This window comes from Amphiura filiformis, chromosome 4 (genome assembly GCF_039555335.1).
Source record: "Amphiura filiformis chromosome 4, Afil_fr2py, whole genome shotgun sequence".
NCBI lineage: Eukaryota > Metazoa > Echinodermata > Ophiuroidea > Amphilepidida > Amphiuridae > Amphiura > Amphiura filiformis.
In genome coordinates, this window is record NC_092631.1 from 45200982 (window position 1) to 45209154 (window position 8173).

At 37.2% G+C, this 8173-nt stretch overlaps 1 long non-coding RNA gene across 1 annotated transcript; it reads left to right on the forward strand.

Annotated features, from left to right (window-relative positions):
• Positions 1 to 4240: 4240 nt before the first annotated feature.
• On the forward strand, positions 4241 to 7816 carry LOC140150928 (uncharacterized). Its single transcript, XR_011858874.1, has 3 exons — positions 4241 to 4420; positions 4910 to 4968; positions 7187 to 7816. It is a non-coding gene; the product is annotated as an uncharacterized lncRNA (long non-coding RNA).
• The last annotated feature ends 357 nt before the right edge of the window (positions 7817 to 8173 follow it).

An 8173-nucleotide genomic window follows, 5' to 3' on the forward strand; every position in this document is an offset into this window, starting at 1 on the left:
CACTGCCACTGCATATACTACATACATGGTCATCCTTTTATCTTTTAATAATCGACACTTTGTAAATTACCGATTTGGTGTACGATATTCCAGCGGTAGACGCGAAAGAACCGTTCTTGATTATGTCAACATTTGCTCCATCATTAATACATTTGCTATATTTACCACCAAGACGTCGTATGGATTCCTGAAAGTGAGATTTAAAAAAATGTTTTATGGGCCTCGTTTCACAGCAAAACCGTGGCATACTATTAAAAAGGTCAAAGTTGTTGAAAGAGACTACCGCAAACAAATAAACAAGCAGAGAAACAACAAGGTAGATCAGCTATACTGTGATCAGCACGTAATCGGCGGGCCTTATAATATCGCGGATTAATATTTATATATTTTATTTCGAGAATTGTCTTGTTACATCTTGGCAGAATCATCTCAAAGTATTCATTCAAGTCCAATACGTTGTCTATTTTCTTTAACAAGCACAATAGAGACCAGGCAGGTCGCAAATATGACACTTCTAATGTGGGTCTACTTTTCGGCGAAGTGATAAAAGCCTAACAATTTCCGCCGATTACGAGCTGATCAAAGTGTAAACAATTGGATTAGAAAACCTATTCCACTATAAAATCAGTTTATACTACAAGAAACAGCGCTCTTGAGAATAGGATAATCACTACAGCGGCTAGATCAGTGTATTACCATGATTAATTAAGAAATGTTCCACACGGAAAATAAAACGTCTAATATTATTAAATTAAATACAATTGATCAGTTCTGAAGCAACCCAAAAGTTCGATGAAGCCCTATAAACGAAAGTCCCTTCGTTAGTTTAGATTTTACAATTATGTATTAAATCCTTAAAAAATGATCAACTTTGACCGATGTTTTAACACTTCTTTACAAACGTAATCGGACTTTTTGACCACCCCCTCCCTCCCTATAACGAAGGAATTTTCGGTTGTTCCCCTATTCAAAGAATGTTTTCACTATTATTCTTAATAGTAATACAATATTGTTTGTGAAAAAAAAATACTGCAGAAGTTATTAAGCAATTTCGAAAGGCGTTTTTTGAGAACATTCGAGCTATTATCATTATAAATTTTGTATTAGTATTGAAGAATATAATAAACAATGGGTCAATAAAATTTACTCTTTCAAAAAACTGAATAGAATGTACATGAAGATGCAAATCCGAGTAGGTGAGTTTGTATGTGGGCATTTCGATTTCTTTCGGACAAAGGGGGAAAAGGAAAAACAACGACAACGTACATAGCGTATGCCGATTGAAGTCACAACCCCTGGTCTGATAGTGATGCCTTCGTCATCTGTAAGAGGAAGAACATCTGGCGAATTAATGGTTACAACCGCTCCTGCTTCTTGTCCATATAAACTCATATATTCACTTTGCTCCAGAAATAAAGTCATTCGAAGACCTTTGAATAGAATGATAATCAAATTATTATTAGTGCTGTACATTTGGATGAATACATGAATTTGGAGAAAACCTTCTGATAATTGCAAACACTCGCTGAGCAGCAAGACCTTCCCTCTAAGCTTTTAATCCGATAAGCTGATTATCTATTTGTTTTCATGAATTGGAAGACATTCTTTGAGCTCAATCATCTGAAATTACTGGAGCGTGAGCCACCCAGGCTGGTGGCTCAGCATAGTATTTAATTACCCACGCAGAAATTTTTATGTCAAATATATATCAAAAGTATATCAAAAATATGTTAAATGGCATGTTGATACAAATTTGATATATCAAAACTATGTCAAATAGATTTTGACATATATTTGATTGTATCAAATATGTGTCAAAAAAATTGAAGTATGTCAAAACTATGTCAAATTTAACTTAGATTCTCAAATGAAAAGTATGAGGGTCAAATTTGTGTCAAAATTGTGTCAAATCTGTGTCAAATTTGACTTAAAATTTTTTTTTGTATGTCAAATTTGTGTCAAAATTTACTTAGTCATTTTCCTGATAATTTCAGTGTGTCAAAATTATGTCAAATCCAACTCAGAAAAAATTTTTGTATGTCAAATTGGTGTCAAATTTTACTTAATCATTTTCATGATAATTTCATTGTGTCAAATTTGTGTCAAATTTTACTTAGCCATTTTGTTGATAATTTCATTGTGTCAAAATTGTGTCAAATCCAACTTATACATTTTACTGACCAAATGCATGTACATTGTAAAATGAAACATTGTTTTATCTTTTTTAGCATCATTGAATTTTAGAATCAAACATCATGATCAGTAGAGAATATGAATTTAATGACCGCATAGAATATTCACTGTTTATCATGGTTTATTGAAACTACATATCAAGACATAAGATCAAGATCTGACATGATATAAGGCTTTGTATAATGTGAAAAGAAACTGAACAAAAAGGTGTTGTTCAACAATGTTTCAATATAAAATAATTCACTGACGTTTCGTACAAAACGTCAGTGAATTATTTTATATTAAAACATCGTTGAACAACACCTTTTTGTTGAGTTTCTTTTCACTTTTTACCATGCGATGTAACGTGGGACTCTTAATGTTTTTTGTATAAATTAAATTATGTGACCCAGTGTGTGCCCAATGCTTCTGGTGTGTCCAGGCCGGGGGGCACTCAACTTAAGAAGTGATAGTATGTGCCTGTCAATAGGCCCCTCTTTTGAAGTTGACTATACCCGATGACTCCTTTTTTCAAAAAGTCATACCCCTCTTTTCAGGTGCGGCTACCCAATGACCCCTTTTTTAGTTGCGACTACCCAATGACCCCCTTTTTCTAGAATGGTATCACTAAAATGCCACAACATAATGCAGCAACTTTCAAATTCTCTTATTTCAGCAAATTTGTATTGAAATTTGGAAAATTTTGAACAAGAAATAGGATTTTGCTCCATTTTTGAGGCAGCCAGATCAAAGTAATTACGATTTTTGGTCATTGCAATTTTGTCCCAGTATTTCGAGCCAGATGGAGCAAACTTGTTCCCCCTTCCTCCTGTCCCCGGTCAGTATGCTTCTGGTGTGTCCAGGCCGGGGGGCACTCAACTTTAGAAGTGACAGTATTATGTGCCTGTCAATAGGCCCCTCTTTTGAAGTCTACTATACCCGATGACCCCTTTTTTTGAAAAAGTCATACCCGATGACCCTCTTTTTGACTACCCAATGACCCCCTTTTTCTAGAATGGTATCACCAAAATGCCACAAAATAATGCAGCAACTTTCAAATTCTCTTATTTCAGCAAATTTGTATTGAAATTTGGAAAATTTTGAACAAGAAATAGAATTTTGCTCAATTTTTCAACATTTTCTACCCAATAACCCCTTATTTGATATCTATACCCAATGACCCCTGCCCCCAATATTTTGTACCGATAGGCCCCTACTTCGTGATGCCAGTAGGCACATACCTTCACTTATAAAGTTTCCCCCCGTCAGGCAGGGACCGTGTAGGGACCAGCTCCATGAAGTCTCATGAATTAAGTTGCTTTGAGGCATTGATCATCGGAAGAGCTGACCGGGCCTACTCATTATGATTTACATAATTTTTAAGGATGGAATTACTAGTTTATAGCTATAAGCTCGAGATGAAAAACGGATCATTCCTAAGAGCCGTCTTGCTGAGTGATGTGCTATCAGAATTTTTACAATCTCGTGGTGAAAATTTATATGACCCCCCCCCCCCTTCTGCCCACGCAGACTCAATCCATTGTTTGAACTAAGGGGTGAAGCGTGCAAAAACGTTTATAGGGCCCCTAGTAACTGTCAGGAAAGGGAGCGGAACATGGACAAAATTTTGCGCTCTTCATGATAAATATTTTAATTAACTCCTATTTTTGGTCCCGGTTTTTGGTGTAAATAAATTATGACCCCCTCCCATTTTGGCATAAACATTATGACCCCCCCCCAGTATTTTCACGACCCCACCCCCATTCGGGAAAAAATGACAGCCCCCTATTACTACAGGGCATTAATGCACTGGGCTAGTAATGCAGCTAACCATTAAACCAAGGGAATTTCTTGTTTCGGTGCTCCTACATAAAGGAGGAACTTCCTATCAGAAGAAGAAAAAGAAAATGGCAGCTTGTGGTGGTGGATTTGAATTTTAACGGTTCAATTTTCGTTTTAAAAGCTTAAAGCCAGTCTGTCATGCCAACGGAGGAATGCATCAATATCATCTACTCATGAACATTATATACAATGTGTGATTCGGTGGACAGGCTTGAGCTATTATAGTAAACGAATCTTATGACTGCACTGCAGTCATGGCAGTACGTACGTGAATCATGAATGCATGCAGCATGGTGGGACAATGGAGTAAGATTTTAGTTTTGGCTGTGCATGCTGCTACTGAGTACCAATCAATTTAAGACTAAACTGCATCATCGCATGCTGTATGTACTGGATAAAGCACATGGTAAGTATACAGTCAACATTTTTGAAAATTAAAAAATGTATTTTAAGCTTACCTACAATGACCTATACTTCTACTACACAATGACTACAGTACATCACTACATGTATCACTGTAGTCTGTACCAGTTTAAAAGGGTGCATCAAGTGCCCCTCATTTCAACCATATTTTTTGCTCCTAGTGTCAAACTGTACCATTTAACTAGAAAATCATCCCCTCCAAATTTAAATTCAATCGGAGGTCGGGAAGGGGGTCCACGTGAGTTTAAAGTTCGGACAGAGGCAATCCGGCCGGCAGCTATTGTATTATGTATACAGTTATACACACACATTAATAGCTGCCTTTAGTGAAAGTTTTTATAGTACTTCAAATCTCAGACAATACTCAATAAAATGCAAATCCATTTGAACTAATCACAATCAAAGGCAGCTATTTTCAGACATATTTGACGTTATAATAATAGCTGCCATGTGCATGTTTCTCTATTTACAGCCGTTTCTGCATGGAAAATGGGTCCATCGCGCACTATGTCAGCTTGAAGTTTGTGCATGGTAGGTGTTTTTAACTTAATGACAAATAAATCAGGCAGCTATTTAGTTTTCATTACGTTATACTGCACATCACTGTGGCTGCCTTATGAATAACAATGTAATAAATGTACTTTTACCATTGCTTTTTATTTATCAGTCCATATATGATACAAGTTTGGTAAATTAGGTACTAGTATCATTCAGTTTACGCTTTCTCAGGTTAGGGGTGATGCAATAATTACGTGTACCGGGGGGTGAATTCTCAAAATGGTCTGCCAAAATCGCTTGCCCCCCCTTTGGCCGTGCCAAAAACCTTTGCCCCCCCCCTTTCGTAGTGCCAAAAAACCTTTCCCCCCCCCCCTTACACATACAAGATTTTGCGGAACCCTATTTTAAAACCTTAAATTGTCTTAACATATAATGCGAGCGCAGCGAGCAGGAAATTTTGCATAATTGAACATGTTCGTAATGTTTTCCTACGCCTTTTAGGGCGTAATATAGAAACGGTGCCCAAAATATCTGTGCCAAAAATTGCTTGCCCCCCTTCGACCTGCCAAAAATCGCTTGCCCCCCCCTTTCGCCCTGCCAAAAAATGCTTGCCCCCCCCCCCCTTTTGGCCTACCAAAAATCCTTGCCCCCCCCCCCATATTTCACCACCACGGGGTACACATAATTATTGCACCACCCCTTAGGTGTCCATTTTCTATCTTGTTCCACCACTTGCAAGACATTTTGATATAAATGTTCCTCAAGTGCCCTATCTGGGCAGCAGCCAGGAAATCTGCACTGAGTTTCACGCCATGTTCTGCTTCATCATTTACCACATTGACGGCTCTAACATTGCTAAAAGATTGCAGATAAGCTGAGGACTCCGGCCAAGTGTCAACATTGTCTGCTAGGAATTTGTCATTCATCTGCAGGATGTTCATAGTGAACCACAAGTCCTTGACTGCAAAACCAGCTAGGACTCTTGACTGGGTGATATTCTCAGGGTCAGGGAACACATGGCTTTAGTACTGCTGCATCAGGTTCAACTTTGAACAAGTAGCCTTCTCGCTAAACTTCCTGTCTCTCTTGTACTGGTACCTTTCCACTGAAGAGAGCAAGCGGTGCCATCTCTTTGGTGAGATACTACAGATGTCTGTTCAGGGCTTTGCGTGCACTTGTTGCAACACCGGAATTGATATCGGAGACGCTTGTATAACTGGAGATTGTTCCATGGCACGTCAGAAGCAACACTGCATATATCCACCAGGAACTGTAGATTATTGTTGCAAATTTACAAATACAACAAATTCACATATCTTGGGTAGCTGCTGGTGCTTTGTCACAGTGCCTTGCAGAAGATGTTCAATTTGATTCTGCATTAGAGAGATTTTGATACTACAGTTTGGACAATCCTAGCGCAGGCTTTGGAAACCAAATTCCCGAAGAGCCAAAGTTCCAAAAGAGCCAAAGAGCCGTCAATGTGGTAAATGATGCAGCAGAACATGGCGTGATCGAAACTCAATGCAGATTTCCTGGCTGCTGCCCAGATAGAGCCCTTGAGGAACATTTATATCAAAATGTCTTGCAAGTGATGGAGCAAGATAGAAAATGGACACCTAATCTGAGAAAGCGTAAACTGAATGACACTACCTAATTTACCAAACTTGTTTCATATGGACTGATAAATATTAATTAGCAATGGTAAGATAAGTACATTTATTACATTGTTATTCATTGAAGTATTGCGGTACGGTAACGTGCGCACCGTACATATTTATGCAGGTTTCCTTGAAAAATCTTTTCTTTTAATTTTCTATACCCGTGCTGTATGTAAAATTGTATTTTTGGACCAATTTGGCTGCATGAGTATAGCAAATGTGTTAACTAAGGTTTGCCTATCATACCTTTAATAGAAATAGTTACGGTACTTGAGAACTAGGCATGCTTGAGAGCTTCGAAAATGTATTTTGGGTCAATCTGGGAGAAAAAAATCCCAGGTAATGGATTCTTCCCTGATGGATTCTAATTTCTAAAAAAGTAATGTGGAAATACCTGCCCAACCATAAATCAATCAATCAATCAATCAATCAGATTTATTTTATACTCAGATTTATTTTATATCATCATATACTCTTGATGATCATGAATTTCTTGATGACACCAAATATTTTTTTCAGTTGTTTCAGAAAACTACCAAATGTGTAAGCTTATTTAATTTGTAACTTTATGTACAATTTTTATTTGCTTTCAGATGCTGCTGAAAAGGGATCCGAATGCGGCAGGAATAGCAACTCATCAGTGGCAACTCATCAAATAGAAAATGCTGTACATATCAGTCATGCAAAATGAGGAGTTCAGAATTCAGATTTTACGCAAAGAAGAATGTGAAAAAAGAACCTTGCTAATTTTGACTCGGACTGTTAAAGATCATGCAGATCTGGATCATGCACATAAAACTTAACTTTAAAGACCATTTTTCTGATTCATGATTTCAAATGGATCCGTCAAAACTTCGCATTGTGGCGACTAATTATGTGGCAAACTTAAGACTATTTTTCTCACTATTTGGCCCCCAAAAAAGTCAGATTGCTCTTTCCGACCAATCAACAACTTTATGTGAAATAATCTGTATTAAGGTCACAACAACTTTATGTGAAATAATCTGTATTAAGGTCACATGTGTTTGTTTTTACATACCGTATTTGCATTTTCATTTGGTATTAAATTACTCGCAAATATTTTACAGGTCAAGCTACAAGTTTAAAAATATTGGTTGAGAGGTAGTCGGGTAAATAGTATATCAATAAATATTGGGCGTAAAGCATCCAATTCTGTCATTAATATGTTTTCATCAATATTTTCAGTGATTTTTGGTTTTCATTGGGCAAAACTTATTCTGGCATACTTTTGACATAACCAAGAACTATGTCAAATATGTATCAAATTTATTTTGACACAAATTTGACATATCAAAAGTATGTCAAATATGATCCTGTTTGACACAATTTTGCACAAATCTGAATATTTGGTGGCATTTTTTTGCCCTCAAGTGGGATTTCCAATAACTTGGCACTGACTGGAAGCTGTGCATGCACCTGGGCAACATGGTAGAAAAGGATTCCCTGTGCTGGCTCACCTCAACGGCAGCTCCACCACTGCATTCACATCAGTGTGTCAAATATGATCACGATTTGATACAATTTTAACATAACCAAGTACTATGTCAAATATGTATCAA